The sequence below is a fragment of the Cornus florida genome, unplaced genomic scaffold (assembly GCF_030987335.1).
Source record: "Cornus florida cultivar Cherokee Brave unplaced genomic scaffold, ASM3098733v1 CherokeeBrave_3.0.0_Hap2_Chr03, whole genome shotgun sequence".
NCBI lineage: Eukaryota > Viridiplantae > Streptophyta > Magnoliopsida > Cornales > Cornaceae > Cornus > Cornus florida.
In genome coordinates this window covers 13,339,832-13,358,754 of record NW_026775573.1, presented here as the reverse complement: position 1 = coordinate 13,358,754, position 18,923 = coordinate 13,339,832, and positions in this window count along the sequence as shown.

Genomic DNA, 18,923 nt, shown 5'->3' with positions numbered 1-18,923 from the left:
AAAAATTTGTTAGTTGAAGGAGGTTTTATGTAATTCAAGGGAATTAGTTGCAAAACCCTAATAGTTCAAAGGGGTTTTTTGCACTTTTTCCTAAAAATAATGATACGATTGATTTATAAATTTTTCAAAATTTGATTACACAGTACTAGTTCCGCCTCAAATCAAAAATTTTGACTCCCCTCTTGTGATGTCCCACGTCATCTCGAGAAAGGTTGTTCACACTTATATTAATAGATGCCTTCTAACAGACGCGTTTTGAGAACCATGATATTCAAAATAGACAATATCTATACAGTGCAAGGCGGGGCGAGTTGTAACAGATATTAGCAGATCCCCATCCCAAAATGGAGAACGTGCACAAGGGTCATGACAGCAAGTAACTGTGTAGACGCAGTTCAAGATTCTTATGCATGTATGTGTGTGTGTGTATAAAGTATTGGGTACAAACTACAAAGAGGAAGATAACACTTACTTGTCTATTCTTTTTCTGAATTTGTGCAACAAGCGAAGATTGTCATTCTCAATGTGTTTAATAAGCCTTTCAATGAACAGATGGCGTTCAAGAGCACCAAGCTTGGTGACATCTATCACCCTTTTGCCTTGAACCCCATTTTCATCATATTCTTGATCAAACAGAGATGATCTCAACCGTTCAAAAGTGGGTAATCTATCAATCTCGGCCCATTGCAATGTGCATTCATCACCAACCTCATCACCCTTTACAGAACCAAAACTAGAACTGCCTCGATAACTAGATGTTTGACGCCGAAATGATCTTCTTAGACTTCTTCCTAACTCTGTCAGCTCGATTCTCAGTGATTCTATCTCTTCATTACCCACCAACTGAGCCATATTGATGAACAAACTCAACTCTGTTCCAAACTAGAACAATGGGAATGTTGAGAGAGACAGAAACAAGCTATATATATAAATATATATATATATACACACGCACACACACACACACACTGACACACATTGATATGAAGTCTTCTTCTAGATTTTAGTATTTTAGATTATTAAAGTTTGTTCTTTTTTTAATGAATCTGAAATATTTATTCGAGAGAGAGAGACCGAGGGAGTGGACGTTGCTGCAGACCACTTGCTTGAAGTTATATCGCTAGTAATTGTAGCCTCCTCTCCCAAGAAAAGAAAAGATTTAAATTATAAAAATAAAAAATAAAAAATACAAATTGATTCAATATCTTACAAATAGACTTTTAAAATCGGGAGTTTTGACCAGCTAAAGATATTGCATCATTGTGTTCGTTATGGTTGATAATGACATATTTATCATACAGGAGAACAAATAATTCATTATTAGTACGTAAAATTGTTCTCGAATTGTCCAATTGTGACTTAGTAGTTTGTACAAATAATGGAATTTACTAGGCAGCAATCACTTACAATAATATGCTAAGAAAATTTGAATCAAAATAATAAATAAGAAAAAAAGGAATTATTCCTGAATTTTGATTCTTAAAAATTTTGGGAGGCCTACTGAACGAGAAAAGACATTTTTAATTTTTTAATTTTGAAAATAATGTCGTTCAATGACTTAAAAAATGAGGTTGTTTTAAATATAAACAAAAAAAAAAGAAAAAAAAAAAAAGAAAGGTTTTCTCAAGGCCGTTTGTAAATATTTTTTAGGGATTTAGTGGGGAAAATTTTTATAATTTAATTTTTTATAATTAAATGAATGAGTAAGTTATAACCATTAGTGGTGATTGTCACTAATGGTTATTAAGAAAGAAAGAAAAAACTAATGGTTATTGAGATAATTTAAAACACTTTTAATATCTTTAAAAATGTAAAGTATATGTATATTTATAGAAGTGTTATAAATTTGTAATATGATACAATGTCTTGAAAGTTTATGGCTCTATCCATGTTACAATCACTTGGCTAATAAGATAAAAAGTCAACCCATCCTTTGGCCAATTATCAAACCAAAAGTCAACCACGAAAGATAGATATAAAAGAGTAGATCAAACTACTTGAACAGCAAGACAAATACGAACGGTAAAAACGATACTTTTGTGTTTAAAATAACAGGAAAGGGACCTTGATTGAGGCAAGATAACATCATCTACATTATAACTTAGAGAGAGAGAGAGAGAGAGAGAGAGAGAAGAGTATGACTTTGCTTGCGAGTATAATTTATTATGTATATAATATCGAAATTAGATCTATACAAATAATATCAAATAGTTAATTGTATACTCAATCAGGGATGATTTTAATAATTTTTTTTTTTTTTTTGTAATTTCAGGGATGGTGGCAAAGTGAAAATTTCATAGGTATCTAATTAAAAAAAAAATAAATAATGATATATTATAATTTTTAAAAAAATTCACTCAATATATCACTTTAATTTTAGTTTATGATGTCTTTCTCTCTCTCTCTTTTCTTTTCTTTTTTAATTAACTCAATGGTGATTAAATTAATAATTGATTAGTCTAATTAATCAAGTACTCCAACCATATGTCCAATAGCTTTTGCCCCTATCCATTATTTAAATTATAGTTTTAAAAAAGTCCCTATCCTTGGCACATTAGCTTTATGTACGCGCATGACAAATGAAGGGACGAGAGTTGATGACTTTATGAAATTTAATTACAAGATTAATATAATATTTTAGTAATCCATATTTGCTCTAAAAAATTAGAATTACAGACAGTGATGCTTATAAAAAAAAAATATTGGTTGGGTGGTATATGAAAAATGTATATATATTTCCTAGTCCAACTTGCTCAAATCCTTCTTTTTTCATGACGATGGCTTCAAGATCCTTATCAATTAAGTAATTAATCCAGATCAGCATAATGATCCATTTTCAACAAAGATGAAATTAGTTATATTATCTATTAAATATTATTGTTCAAACAAGTAGTCTTGATGAAGAAGCAATGCAGTTGAATTAACTTACCCCAAAAAAAAAAAAAAAAAAAAAAAAAAAAAAAAAATAGCAAATTTGGTGCATTAGAATTGAAATTAGAAAAAATTTAGTTCAAAGTATAAATTAATATTTTCCCCATTTCTAATTTCAAATCGCTAATTCCGAACATAAGTTGTGTTTGGAGCACCGAATAGGCGATTTAGAATTGAATTGAAGGTAATTTAGTTTAAAGTTTAAACTAAGGTTATGTTCGGTGGTGTAAAATTAAAACTTTGAAATTAGAATTGGTAAAATTTGGAAAAAATAACTTAGAAATTTAATTAATTTTTTTTCAAATTCCACTAATTTTAATTTCAAGACTTTAATTTTATGTAGCCGAATACAACCTTAATTTCAATTCCAAAGCACTGATTAAGTGTTCCCAAACATAACTAGCGAATCCTATAATTATGCAGAGTTAAAAGACACTAATTTTATACTCAAAGAATTCTATAATTGCGTAGAGTTGTATAGGATTGTGTGCATTATTTTAGCATGTAGAATATGTTAGATTATTATGGAGTTTTGTAGGTTGTATAAATAATGTAAGATGCATATTTTTCCTGAATAATAATGTAAGATATATTCTGGAATTTTTCATTGGTGGATGCCTATATAAAGGATAAAGGATAAGTGTTAATTGGTCGTACCATGCTAATAGTTTCTAACAAGGATTTTGATGGTTAAAGATCAATAATTTAATATTAACAGAACAGGAACTATTATTAAAGCAAAATAGATGTGGTGTATTAAAGCAAAATAGATGTGGTGTAGTTACAGCAAGCATAAGATTAGAGAGTGATATGTCGGAAATTTTTATATATAAATAATAAAAATTATTTTATGGTCATATGCATTACGTTTTTTAAAATAGGATTGTAATGTGATTATTGATACTTGATGGATTGGGTTGTACTCCCCAATTTGGTGGTCTAATTGAGAGTATGGTTTATAACGTTGAATTGTGGTTTTCCAACTTATTTGGTATAATTTAATTCTAACAATTTATATTTAAATTTTCATGATGGGAATGGAGACTTAGATATGTTTATTTGTATTTGTAGAGAAGCCGTTCCCCTGCTGTTGTTATATATAAGAGTTTTAAAACCCTTAGCCCTATTGAAGGACAACTCTTAGAAGGGGGTAAAACACTCTAATGTTTTGCAGGATCACAAACAATCCTAGGGCTATCATCCAAAATCTAAATTTATATGTGTAGTAATCATCATTCAGGTATGCTAAATTATCTATTTAATTAATTGTAGTGTTCTTGATTTTTATATGTAAATTATTTGATTAAAACCCAACAATTGGTATCAGAGTCATGATTAGGGTTAGGATTTCTTCTATAAAAATCAAGATGAAAGAATTGAAAGTATATTATATATTATATATTATTTGAATTTGTGGGCACGAAGGAATCCTGCTAAACTAGGGGCACGATAATATTTTAGTCGGTGTCCACTGATTTTATTATCATAGTTGGTTGATTAGAAACTTGCTAACGTAGGTTTATGTTCTTGTGCCTCCACCTGCTTGGACTTTAATATATAGTCAGCAGTAATATTCACGATTGAAATTATGAACAGACCCATTTGTGTTAACTTGTTGATCAGTCAGGTATGCATGAAAGTTTACTGATGTTAAATTGAATTGTTAGGGTGAAATCTCCAATGATGTCTGTGTATACAAGTACATAATATACTATTGACACATAAGATGAACTTGTGCATCTTTGTTCATGATTTTGGATTGTAAAGTATATTATGGGTCGTTGAATTAAATATTGAATGGAATCATGTCATAAGATGACAAGACTAAAGTTTTAGTATATAATGGAGACCACACGGTTGCATGTGTCTACAATATAAGAACTAAAAGCTTTTAAAGACAAATGCTTGAAATATAACTCGTTGTGTGTGTGTACAAATTTGTATACTTATATGTCAGTATCTAATATGCAAATTGAAAAATTGAAAACTATCTTATATGTATCATATTGGTAATTAAATTCAATTAGTTTCATATTTCTATTGAATTGCATATTAGAATTTATATATTCCAAGTTTTGTGGCTTCCTTTCTCACCAATGCACGCCTGCACGGCGATATTGTAAAACTTGATTTATGTACGCCTAATTGAAAGGATAAAATAATATATATTATTTTATATTGGGGTTGGTTTTAATTGCCTTATAAATCTCTGAATACCCAATGTTTGTGTGGTTGATTGATCGACTTTGCTAAGTAATATTCATATATTGATATATATGCAAGATTACATATACAATGGAGTGCGATTATGTTCTTTCATGATTTTAAAGTGGGCTTATTTATTTGAATGTTTTTTTTAAACATACATCAAATGTACACATGTACATTGAGATTGAAATTCTTTTCAAATTAATGTACACTGAGGTAATAAAATTTGATTTGCATGCACAATTATACATATGCTTCTTGAAGTATTATTTGAGATCTATGTTATGAGGTATATTTGAGATATCTTTTATGAGGTATATAACTTGAATTACATGCGCAGGTGATGTTTTAGTTTAATGTGAAGTTGCGTGGTGATTTAGCCATACATTTAATATTTTTGAGTAATTCATTATACTTATTTAATATTTTAAATTGAATGACTCATGGGACTTGCGTGCCATAAGCAAACAGTAATAACCTAATTGATTTAAAGATTCAAGGGTTTTAAAGTGTTATCGGATATATAATATACATGCATCAAGTTTTTATTATTTTCTTTTAATTAAAGTATATAAAGAATTGAGATTTTAAATCTTGATAGATATGCATGTTATTAATATATCATTCACTGTAATTTCTTGATATATGTATGAGGGGACTTAATTTTATTTGTGTTAAAGCCATTTATTTTACAGTGAAATCAAGTATTTCATAATATTTGAGTTTAGTTTATGTGTATTATAAAAAAATTGTTAAACTTAATTAAATGGAACTTCTGCAGCCTAGGTTCTTCCTTGGAATTTAGGAAGATCGGTAAAGTGACCGTTTCAAAAAGGGTAGCCAAAGTGGGTGATGCCTATCAAAAGGTGACACGCTCACGGAGGTTATTACTATTTTTTGAAATTTTAAGGCATTAATCTTATTGATGTCTTACAGTGTACTTACCTATATGAGAGCATTTGCTCTGCCAGAAGGCGGTAAATGTCTTAGTGTGGGATACGTGAGTATAATATTTGAGAGTGCTTGGATTATAACGAAACAACCCTCTTGCCAAAAGGTAGTGGAAGTGTTTAGTAATAATTCAAGTATAATCAAATAGGTCTATGTGTGATTTTATCGTAGGCATTGGGGTAAAGTAAAATCTAAAATTTTGCCAAAAGGTGATTTTAGATGACATTTTATTTGTTCCTACAGGGTGGATGGTTTTTACACATAGTAAAACATCCTGAGAAATTCGGCTTAAAAACCCCAAGCACGAATTAAAGTAATAATCCCTAAAGTTATGATATATTATTTTATATGTTGTTTATATGGTGTTATTCAATATAACATTTATTCAGGTTATAGACGCTTCCGCAATTTAAAGATAGCTCATAGGGATTGAACCATTGAATAGTTAAAATTATATTGCCTAAAAGACAGGTTTTGATATTATATTGGGTTTCTTAGACTACAAGTCTGTATTTTTTTTTAAGAAGAAACTCATATGCCCAGTGTCTGTCTTCTTAGGTAGAAAAGTCATTACATTTTTTTTATGTGGACTAAAGGTACTATCATGCCATTAGGTTAATTTATGCTTCTATTGGTGATATTATTCTGGGTGGTATTCTGGTTTTTGATACTGCCAATGAGCTTCTTGATTTTTATCAAGAAAGCGTTAATGGGCATTAAGAAACAACTACAATAGTATTATCTGACATGGTTTATGTTAGTCAGATTTGATGGCAATGGTTCAGTAAGGGAGTATATCTATATGATCTGCAAGCTGGTTAATGATCTGAGGGAGTAGGGAATCATATTTGATGATACGTTATTAGTCCACATGGTGATCTATTCTTTGCTTAGGTTTTTTCATCTTTTCAAAGTGAATTATAATTCGCAATAAGTTAAATATGGGATTAATCAGTTGTTAACACTTTGTGTGATTGAAGAGGAGCGACTCAAGGGTGTTAAAATTGAGTCGGGTCATCTTGCCGTGACAGCAAAAAATCGTTTAAAAAATAGACTAGGCGGCAAGAAAGTGAATAAGGCTAAACAGAATAAAGAAAAACAGAACAATACATGAAAAGACATTGATCATGGAATGATAAATGTTGATCCTGTAGAAATAAAATGACATAAAAAAAAAAAAAAAAAGGTTATTGTGGTGAAAAAGAAAAACAAAGCAGGAAAGAAAATTATTATGTTAATATTTGAGTCTAACTTGGTAAAAGTATAAGTATAGACATGGTGGATAGATCCGGATGTGATCCTACCTGCTTCTTGTTTTTCAATAGACTCGATACCGTCGGAATAAAATCGTGTTTTGGTTAGAGAGGATTCATCTATGTTATGCAGAGGATATTGGGGAATGCCTTTCAAAAGAGATTTGAACGCTTAGTCAAGGATGAGATTATTGGGCCACAAATTTTATGCGTTGGTTCTGTCAAAGGACAGATGCAGAGAAACACAATTTTTGAGGCTAGTCGATCATTTGGTCTTTTGGACTATATTTATACCGACATTTGTGGTCCATTTCTTATTGTAACTCGTTTGCGGTAAAGGTATTTCATTGTCTTCATTGATGGGTTCTCAAGGTATGATTGTGTACTTAATCCACCAGAAGTCCGAAGCACTTGATGTATGTAAAATTTACTAGACTAAAGTTGAAAATAGTTGGTATAAAGATTATGGTTTTAAGATCGGACTAATGTGGTGAGTTTTAATAGGAGAATGATAAGGAGGGTATAAATCGTAGTACTTTCAGTACATATTTAAAGAGCAGTGCATTGTACCACAGTACACCACTCCTAATTTTGCTGAACAATATAAAGTTGCAGAAAATAGAAAGTGTAGGCATATCTTATAGAGACAGAGTTAAATAATGTAGATATCAAGGAGCTTGATACTCACACTATCAATGATTATTTTATTGGGCATCTTGAAAGATTAAAGGATTAAAGATTTTTACTGTCCAGTATAACTATGGAGATTATTGATATATATTATACAAATTTGATGAGAATGGCGAATCCTGTGAGAGTTTAGAATACTGTAGTTTCTTTTTTGCAGAGGAACAACTTTCAGTAACTATTCCATTTTATTTTAGACTTCATTCCATTTTATTTAGTGGTTTTATTTATAGTTCCTATTTTCACTCTTTCAGTTATTCCCATTCATTTATTTATTTCTCCTTTGCAGGCCTTTCTTTTAGTTTCCATTATAGTTCCTAAGCCTGTTTAGCTTAGGAGATCTTCTAGAGCTTGGAAGTGTGCTATAGTTGGTGATTTTGAGGTGTATGATGGATATAAGACAAAGTTGATGGCTAAGTGCTTAAACAAAAGTTAAGTGTTAATTTCTTTGATTTTTTCTCTAGTTTCATTAAAAGAATTTTTTAAGAGTCATTATTTCATTATCGCTTATTTATGGCTTAAGCAAGTTTTACAGCAGTGGTATTTGAATTTTGATACAGTGATTACTAATTGTAGGTTCAAAGCGAATGTTATGAATAAATGCATATACCTCAAGTTCAGTGGGAGTCATTTTGCTTTCTTTGTCCTATATGTTGATGATATTTTGCAAGGTAACAATGACATTCATGTGATGCATGATATTAATATCTTTTATATATAGAGTTTGACATGTAGGATATGGCATGTCATTGGCATTAGGATCAATAGAGATTATGCTACTAGAATACTTGAACTTTCTCTAAAGACTTATATTAATTAAGTATATAAAAAAATTTAAGGGTGACCAAGTGTGGTAAGTCCATTGACATAAAGTACATTTTCAAGCTTGAGAAAGTTAAGGTTTAAGTACCAATAAGATTTCCCCATATGGTTACAGAAAGATTGTTGCATATCCTCTCACTAAAGGTCTTTAGCCGAAGATAATAAAGTATTTATAAAACACGTGATTCAGATAGGTGTTTGAGAGTCATTATGTTATGATGTCCAGTATTTCTTCTATATATGCTACATTACAGTTAGTTTCTTTACACCTTGTGGTGACAATTATTTTTCCTCCAGTTTACGTCTTATGATGATAGTTATTTGCATCCAAAATAAAGTTATGATGCATCATTATTATTATCTTGATATATATGGTTTATGCACGTGCTATTATGTTTGCCTGGGAATGGTATTTCACTCATGAGGTTGTTTGGGCTATATATGATATTGGCACCACATCGGTAAATCCAAAATAATTATTAAAGATTATCTGGGAGTGATATTTCACTCATGCGGTTGTTTGGGCTAGATATGAGATTGACACCATATTGGTAAATCCAAATATAAGATTTGTCTGGGAGTGGTAATACACTCATGAGGTTGTTTGGACTAGATGTGAGAATGACACTACATTGGTAAATTCAAACATAAATATTAAAGTTTGACTGTGGGAGTTCTTCATACTTCATAAGGATAGCTTGGGCTAGATATGGGATTGGCTCCATATCGGTAAACCCTCACACTGAACAGAAGGTTGGCGGTTTGCTGTAATATGTTCAGGTGACATACTGCGATGGTATGAAGTAGGACGGATAGTGAGGTGTGCGTTTAGACCACATGCAGTTTGCACTTCTCATGAAATACAGTCGAAACCATTATATTTGCTTGAATCCTAGATGGAATCGGTTTTGAGATCATGGAACTGTTTAAACTAATATATTACTTGTTTACGCATTCATGATCAACTATTAAGGAAGTCTATGGAGGAGAGTGTTATAAAGTATCAATCCATCTATTTTGATAATTGTATTTTTTATAAAACAAAAATGAGTGGCCACTCGACCTTTTTTTTTTTTTTTTTTTTTTTTTTTTTTTTTTTTGTTTTTCTAAAGTATGTTGCAATCCATAGTGTCATTTTTATAAAACTTTTAGTGCATGGACCAAGTACGAGATTGCTGGAAATTTTTATATATAAATAATAAAAAATAATTTTATGGTCCTATGCACTACGTTTTCTAAAATAGGATTGCAATGTGATTATTGATACTTGATGGATTGGGTTGTACTCTTCAATTTGGTGGTCTAACTGGGAGTATGGATTTATAACGTTGGATTGTGGTTTTTCAACTTATTTGGTATGATTTAATTCTAACAATTTATATCTAAGTTTCCATGATAGGAAGGGAGACTTAGATATGTTTATTTGTAAAGAAGCCGTCCCTGCTGTTGTTGTTATATATAAGAGTTTTAAAACCTTTATTTAGCCCTATCAAAGGACAACTCTTAGAAGGGGGTAAAACACTCTAAAGTTTTGCAGGATCACAAACAATTCTAGGGCTATCATTCAAAATCTAAAGGTATATGTGCGTTAATCATCAATCAGGTACGAGACTAAATTATCTGTTTAATTAATTGTAGTATTCTTGATTTCTACATGTAAATTATTTGATTAAAACCCAACATGATAGGGTTAGAGTGAAATATTTTTCTTGAATTAGCCTCAGTCATGCTTAGTATATTGCTTCTCTATCTTTAAGAGCGTGCAAGGACAAGACATATTAGTGAACGAATTAGGTTGGACACCAATATCTAAAAGAAATTAATAATAATAACAACAATAATTAAATAAATAAATAATTTTACTCAAATTCTGAATATATATATATATATATATATATATATATATATATATATATAATGTTTGCATGGGTTTCGCATTTGTCAAACAAAGTCATTTGATAACAAGAGAACGAAGAACTACTGAGTAATAATTTTTTTCTCACATAAAATGATTTGCACAAAATAAATTGGAAAGTAATTAGAGATTAAAAAAAAGAACAATAGTTATATTGAGGAGATATGTAGGTAGGGCTGCAACTTTGTAATACCCTTAATTTTAAAAGGATAGTCTCGGTATTTTATTTATTGTTTTCATTGTGTTTTGTGTTTTGTTTCTTTAATTGATTTCTTGGCTATTTGTTAATTATTTATATGAATTAATTGATTATGTGTTTCTTTGAAATACCTATTTAATAATGTGTATTTGTTTACTTAAATGTTAGGTTTTGAGGTGTAATTGTTTATTTAAATGTTAGGTATTTTTCTTTAAAAACAATGTTAGGAATTAAATATTTTAAATGGTTATTTTATTTTTTCTTCATTTCATTTCATTTTATTTTAAGGGTCATGGATAGTAGTCATGGGCCAACCAATCGGGTTCTATGGACTATTTAGATAAGGGGTTTAATAGGTGCGGGTAAATACTCATGGATAGGGTATATGTATATATATATAATTAAATAATATATATATATTTAGGAAAAGTCCTTTGGAAATAATCTAATGTATTTATTTTAATTAGATAAAAATAATATACATAGATTATACGTAAATTATATTTTTAGTTACCTTTTTAGTTTTTTTTTTTAATTTTTTTTTCTTTATTAATTGGATGTGGATTGGGAAAAGGAATAGAGTTAATATATAGCCTATAAATATATCTCTATAGGGTTGGAAAAAGGGGCTAGAAATTATATCACGTATATTTTAGAGAGAGAGAGAAGAGGGAGGAAGAAGAAGAAGGAGGTTAGGGTTTTAGCAAATCCTAAAGGCAAGTTCTTTGTTCTACACTTCTTTCTTAAATCGGTAATCTATATATCTCTAGTATAGCTTTAGGGATGCTTAAAGGATAATTAAAATTGGAATTTATGTTTTAATTACTCTAGAACTAGGTTTTATAAATTATTTTGTTCATGTTTGTTCTTGTGTATAAATTGATAAATTTATGATTTGATTGGATTACTTTATATTTAGTTACATGTTGTACATAATGTAATTTCATATCTGTATATTGATGAAACAATAAAACATGCCTAGGATTCCTGAAACGAATAAATAATGAATGCACAATGAAATTCTGGGTTGATTTGTGTAACAGTGCTCGGATCGCTGTTACGGTGTTCAAGCCTTGGATGAAAAGCTCGAGCAATTGGTTGTAAAGCTCAAGCAATTAGTTGTAAAGCTCGAGCCTGAGAATGAAAGCTCGAGCAATTGGGTGAAAAGCTCGAGCCTGAAGTAGGATGCTCGAGCTTGAAGCAGGGTGCTCGAGCAATTGGGACAAAAGCTCAAGTCTTACCTGATGAAGTTTCGGAAACAATGTTGTATTACCTGTTATTGAAATTGAGGAGTCCTAAACATCAAATAAGGACTAGGAATGAGATTAAATAACTATTAAACAAACTTAAATTTATTATCACATGCTATTTGATTCTTTGAGGAATGAATAGACTTAATATTTTAATTGGTTTTAACAATTAAGATTAAATGTATTAGCATGAATGGTATGAAGAATGCTTAAGTGATTATGTAGTAAAATATCAATTTGTTTAAGATTCAGTCTGTGTAGGATGTGTGAAGTAAAAGGCTTAAATAAATAATAAGCTGTTTCTATTTTGTGATAGAATGATATAATATTATTATGTTTAACTCTAGATTATTTGATGTACTTCTGAAACTTTTACATCAACTGTTGGATTGTGTGGATTTAGTGCACCAGTATATGATGGTGGCACTCTAGAGATGGATTAACTTATCAGTCAAGTCTTTCCTATTTTATAAGGGAACGGATTAACTAAAATGTTAAGTCCTACTTATATTTGTGTTAGGTCAACTGAACCAGTTGGATGATACATAGTGGATTAATTTAGATTGGATATATTTTATATATAGACATATGCCATGATATGAGCTTGAGTCTCAGGATCATGTTAGGGTCGTATATTGCCAGGGATGTGTAGCTAGATATAGTGTAGTTGTTTCCCTAGTAGGTTTAGGTATTCGTGTCCACTATATGTGTGTTTGCATGTTATCTATTATTCAGGTTAAAACAACCTTATAGTCTAGTGAGGTTCCTTTAGTGTGTATCTATATCTGTATACGGACTACTTGGATATTGCATGGCTTAGCTATAGATATATGGTTTCTTTGGTCTCTATTTTGGTTGTCGTAGAAAGAACTTGTTCGTGGGCCTGACCCACTACTATTATTTTTCAGGTGCTCGTCAGTTCCAGACATAGAGTTTGTTCATACTGAGCAGAGACAGTCCACATCATTCTTCCAGTTCTATGTAGGACTCTCTTTATGTTTTAGTTTCAGATTATGGTTATTTTAAGTTGTTTCAGTTGGAATATCATTAGGGGTCCATTAGATGGATTCCCGAGTTGTAATGATAATTTAAGATTTTGGATAATTCATTTAGAGGATTTATTATTTAGTTTTCTTTTCTGTTATTTTATTTATTCTTAGTTATTTTTTTTGTATTATGTGTTCATTTACATATTTAATTGTTTGGTATCCCTCGGATCTATGCTTGGATTTGATCACCCGTGACTCTAGAATTGAGGGGTATCACAAACTTGGCGCGCCAGCCCAAATTAACCTGAGCCCAGCCCGAAATTTTCAGGGCTTGGGCAATGTTTTTCTATTCTTGGTCTGGGCCTGAGTTAGATATTCTAAGCCCAAATTAAATTTAGTCTGGGCTTGGGTTGATATTATATGAAGCCCGAACCCTAGCCTGAGCTTGGAAAAGATATATTTATTTATAACTAAGTTATATCACAAGTGTATGGTAGCCTAGTTGATAGCGTGTTTAAGACTTTTCTTGGAGATATGTTGTTTGAGTCCTTGTAGCTGTTCTGAATACCGAGGCTTGGGTGGCTGGGCTTGGGCAAAAGATTTTGTGTGAGCCTAAGTTGCAGCTCTATATGTAGGCAAGCGACATGTGGCAACAATTTGTCACATAAGTGGTCGTTGATGGAGGGGTGGCAAATTACAACACGACACAAGATAAACGGGCTTAGGTTGACTTTAAACGAGTTCGGATTATAAACGGATTGACACGATTAATCCATTTACTTAACCGCGTCGGGTTAGGGTTGAGGGGTTTAACCTGTTTAACTCAACATGTTATAATTGTGAATATTACCTGTATAATATGTTACCTGTTTAAACCCAATTACTATGGATAGTTAAGTCATTTGAATATAAACATTATCTACGCCTTATGATTTTTCTTCTTATTTTAAATATTTGAGTTAATTGTGACAATTTTTTTCTATTATTTATTATTTGATTAAATATTAAATATCTCATTAATATGCCCTACATTCATCCCTAGGTGGAGGCATTAAAGGTTTGACCATTTACCACTCAGACAATATTGCTACACCTTCCTATAATTCATATCCTTAACTTTGCAAGATATAAAGAACTTTCCATAATCAGTTGACACATTGTTTGGTACATTCAAGTTAAGTTTCCAGTCGATTCTAGGATGCACATCATTCAAGGTTGAAATGCCAAGATTTTTATAGTCGCGATACTATTTTACATGGTTAGGGCTCCATGGTCCCGATCACAACGTGACACGCAAGTAAAATTATTTGTGTCAAGTTATGATTGGTCAGGACCATATAAATTTACATTTTGAGTTATAATTGATCAAGACCATGTAGTTTCAGACCGAATCATATAATAACTTCTCCATACACATTTGGCCATGCACGAACGAATGCATGACTCATTTCAAAGGATTAAAAATAGGCCTTAACAATGAAAATATGTAGCTTATCCTGGTGTCTTATGAAGTGTTAGGTTTAAGGTTCGACTTCTCTTGAATGCAAACAATTCCTTCGAGGGGATGGGTGAGTACCAACTAGAAAAAAAATATTGTAATTTACTCACTTTTATGTCATGGTAAGAGTGGTTTACGGCCAATGGTTCAAGATGTTATGACAGAAAAGTATGAATAGTATTATTTTTAGTCATTTATGGTACAAATATTTCAATTACCATCTTCGGAGGACCGAAGTATTTGAATTTAAAACTTTTTATGTGTGATATCATGTTAATTGGCCATTATCTACGTCAAAAGCTTAAGCTGTGTAGACTTAGTTATTTATAGAAAACACTCCTAAAATAAGCTTACAGTGCATATCACAATTCTCACGTACAAAAAATATTCATAAAGTTTCAATTTGCTATAAATAGGTCATTCTGATAAATTTAACCCCCAAGTTGACTTTATTACCCTTACTGAACCATTTTATAAAATATATAAAAATAAATAATTTTATAAAATGGCCGAAAATGATACTATTGGATGACACCCCTCACGTGCAAAAAACATCCAAAAAGTTTCAATTTAGTGCAAATAAGTCCCTCTCACAAATTTAAACCCTAAGTTGACTAAACTACCCTTACTGAACCATTTTATAAAATATATGAAAATAAATAATTTGGTAAAATGACCGACAAAGACACTATTGGAGAACGCAGGCAATGGACAAGTAAAGATAAAAATAGAAAATAAAAATTGAAAATAAAGTGCAAACTAAAGAAAACAAATCTACTCCAAACTCCGAAAACCAGTGCACACTGATATTGAGATTATTTATTTATATGTTTATTTTTTATTTGTTTGTTTAACAATATTGGTACGAAAAAAAAAAAAAATTAATATGAAACAGAAATCTCAAAAAATTTAAATCCTTGTTATGCAAATTTTCAAAGTTAAAAAAAAAAAGGTTTATAGATATATATAGAAAAAAAAAGTTTCAAAAAAAAAAAAGGTAATGTGCACATAACACCCCTATATTATGAGATTAGTAACATATATACTCCCTTGGGCATTTTTAGAAGAGTAAAAGGGCAAAACGGGTATTGTAGCAGTAATTTATGTCAGATTTACGATTGAGGGGTATTTTTGCACAATGTGAAAAGATTAATGGTGTTTTTTGCACACTTTTTAAAATAAAGGTAAAAGTGATACGTGGATTATACTTTAGGAATGTTTTCTGCACTTATTCCTATTTATGTACACAGAATGCTTATAAAACTTACTAGGAATTGATTCTGGGAAAAAGAAGAAGATGGTGCATTGTAGATTCATCACAAAGACGACTTCTGCAAGAAGTCCCATTGCTAAGCAACAACATAACTTGAGGATAGAAAAGGGAACCAAAAATCATATAAGGTTGTTCGATATTGAACTGACACACAAGCTCTAATAATAAATAATAAAAAAAAAATCATCCACACTGCAAAATTTCACCATTATGAACTTAACCACTTTAAATGGTTAATTTCACCAGTTTTATTAGTGAATAAAAATTAGTGAAAATTTATCATTATAGTAATAAAATTCGTCATTAAAATAGTGTGAATTTTAAAATAAATGTGATAAAATGTACCAGAGAAAATTAAGACTAAAATAGGGACATTTGGTCTGCTTACTTTCTTCAACCTATCTAGCAGATGGCCCTGCTTTTTCTCTCTTTGTTTTGTTTTCTTTTGGACCATGTTTTATAGGTTGAGTTGTAGCAAGAGCGAATTCAGGCACAAAAATTTATGTGGTCTACTACATAAATTTATGTAGGTTGAGTTCATCGAACTTTAAGCCTAGTCGATTTTAAGCATATTCATGACACTATGGAGATTTGAAAAATTATTATATGATTCTGGACCATTAATATTTGGTGGATCAGATCAATCTAGAGATTCTAATTTAAAGAGTAATCCCATGAAAACGTATTAATATATTATAATGAAATCTTAACATTAATTTTCATTTGATTAGTTCACTCAAATGGTCCGACCAGTTAATAATTTCTTATAAAAATTCTGGTAAGAAGGTTGATCCACTCATCCACATCAGCATAATGATCCATTTTCAACACAGATGAAATTAATATTATTATTATTATTATTATTATCCATTAAGTATTTTACTTCAAACAAGTAGGTGATTGCATTGCTGGTACAATATTAATTTTTGATAAAGTAACATAGATGAATAAGTAGAACTTGAAGAGAGTATGATAGATATGCATCGAATTTGGGAAATGTTTGATTAATGGATGAATGGTATGTATGAGGATACAAGAAGGAAACTCTATGAAAGAGAAATAAAACTAGGCCATTATTTTGTTAATGAATAAAAAAATATTACTCATTTTTTTTTTTTTTTTCCTCTCAACTAGCCTAATGATGTGCATGCTTATGTTTGGTGGTTTATCTTTGCAATAATTTGGTAAGGTGTGTCATTTAGGGGACTTCAACACGGGCACATCTGTTCGGGGAGGTGGTTACTCTATCAATTAGGTTTGACTAATTTTGGGAAGATGGCGCATTAATTAGAATTAAAATCGGAAAAAATTTAGTTTAAAACTTTAAAATAATTTTTTTCTTAGTTCTAATTTCAAAGCACCAATTCCAAGTGCGATTTGGTACTCCCAAAATAGAATTATTAAATGGGCAAAGTAAAGAAAACCCCCTCGACTTGTAGCCTTTTTCCAGTAAACCCCTTATCTATTTTTTTTACCAAAGCCCTCGACTTGTAGCATTTTTCCAATAAATTTCCCTTGTCTAATTTTTTACCAAAGAACCCTCCTCAACTATCTAAAACGGGTAAACGAGTAGATATTTGGACCAAAATGCCCTTTTATTTAAATCTTAATTATTCTGAATTCCAAAAATTCATATCTTACAAACCATACATTTAAAAATTGTAAATAATATATGCTCGGAAAGCTTATGAAATAACTATCACTCTGTTTTTAAGGTGATATACCCCTGTGTGTGTGTGTGTGTGTGTGTGTAAGGTGATTATATATATATATATATATATATATATATATATATATTCAAGTTGGGGATTTTGTTATTAAGGTGATGCATTTTGTGATTAGGAAGTCTGTGATTATATATTCATCAGATTTTAATGGTGGTGGTCCTTATGGAGGTGGGATGAGTCGGATGACAATGGTGGTTGTGGAGGTAGAGATGAGGGGTATAATGGTCATTTAAGTAATCTGATATTTGGTGATAAATGTAATGTTTATAATTTATTTATATATATATATATATGAATTTGTGGTGTGTGATTATATATATATAAGAAAATGTGGGTGGGATTTTTAGTGGTGGGACCCACCACTAATTTGAATTAGTGGCCAAGAGGCCATTTTGGCCTTACTTTTTCTCTCTCCCCGTAAAGCTTTCTTTTCTTCTCTTCTTCTTTTTCTTTTCTTTACAAATTTTAATCCTAGATTACTTTCTCAATTTTGAGAATTTGTTGGTGCCGTCTGCAGCAAATCAGAGAGCTGATTGAGATCTACGTTTTGATAGGAACAAATCGCACTTTTGGCTAACCTTGGAATTTCTAATTAGGGCTTAGATTTGGGGAAATTGGGGGTTTTTGCATCTAAGTGGAGGTAGGGGTTTCTAATACGCAACTTCTTGCACTTTTGTGAATTTTTCTATATGAATTGTTGTTTAGCATGCTAAATTGTGTTGATTTCTTTTTTAAAAAATGATTAAAATGTTGTAAATGAAGCATGTGACTATGTGTATAAATTGATATTGTGTAAATTAGTATGCTTAAGTGGTATCATTATGTTTAAATTGCTAAATTTCATAATATGGAAGCATTATATTTCTTTTAGGAATTCTTGTAAATTATGCTATATGATTTGAGTTTGAAATAGATATATGATAATGGACATTGGCATGACACGGAAAAGCATGATGCACTCATGCATGGCATTGGGTAATGAAATGGGAAAATTGTTTTGAAATGAAAAGAAAAGGATTTTGGGAAAAAGTTTTGATAAAGGGTTTTGTGAAAACCCGGGCGCCTAGGAGTTGTCTAGGGTCCGTGGCGTTAATGTGACCTAGAGGGAATTAGGGAGACCGCCCTAGCGTGGTTGAGTTATTTGGGCCCCAAATGATGCCATGGAGTTGCCATGGGTCAGGGGTAGTAACTAATCCTTTTCTCGTGCCGCCATAGAGTTG